The sequence below is a fragment of the Rhea pennata genome, chromosome 19 (assembly GCF_028389875.1).
Source record: "Rhea pennata isolate bPtePen1 chromosome 19, bPtePen1.pri, whole genome shotgun sequence".
Lineage (NCBI taxonomy): Eukaryota > Metazoa > Chordata > Aves > Rheiformes > Rheidae > Rhea > Rhea pennata.
The window spans coordinates 11,705,286-11,705,981 of record NC_084681.1 but is presented as its reverse complement, the minus strand read 5'-3'; the positions used below and the strand labels follow the sequence as shown (position 1 = coordinate 11,705,981).

The window sequence follows — 696 nt, the reverse complement described above, 5'->3', positions numbered from 1 at the left end:
GGAGATCTCTCTGGAGATTCTCTCTGGAGATCTCTCTGGAGATCATCAGATGATCTCTCTGGAGATCATCTGGATTCTCTCTGGAGAATCTCTCTGGAGATCATCTAGTCCAACCCCCAATGCTCTTGCAGAGTCACCTAGAGCAGGCTGGACAGGAGCACATCCAAGTGGGTTTGGAATATCTCCAAAGCAGGAGACTCCATAATCTCTCTAGGAGACCTGTTCTAGTGCTCTGGAAAAGAGCAACCTGGCCCGTACAGGGATTGAACCCGTGACCTTGGCGTTATTAGCACCATGCTCTAACCAGCTGAGCTAACCGGCCAAAGGCAAATAATGACATCCTGGAAATGGACTCCAAGTCCCCTTGCTTGCATTCAGCTGAGCATTTGACTCAGGTAGATTTGCAGCATGCCAGTGTGAAGAGTGCTGCATGCTGTGAAATAATATTTCACCCCCAAACTGATGCAACAAATTTACCATTGCTTGCCCTGTTCCTTCCTCACCTCAGAAGGGGACCTCCTGACCACCTCCAGACAGTCTGTCCCATCAGGGCGTGTCACGGGACACAAGGGGTGTGGTCAGATTCTCCTCTCTGGGACATTATCTTCCATTGCTGGCTGGGAGCAGTGGAGTAAAGCACTGTAAAGCCCCTGCTCATGGGAGATGTCCATTCTGTGTTCATGGAAAGAAGGTCAG

The 696-nt window shown here is 50.1% G+C and overlaps 1 non-coding gene across 1 annotated transcript; it reads right to left on the bottom strand.

Annotated features, from left to right (window-relative positions):
* Positions 1-248: 248 nt before the first annotated feature.
* Positions 249-322, bottom strand: TRNAI-AAU (transfer RNA isoleucine (anticodon AAU)). The gene has a single exon. It is a non-coding gene; the product is annotated as a tRNA-Ile (tRNA).
* Positions 323-696: the final 374 nt, after the last annotated feature.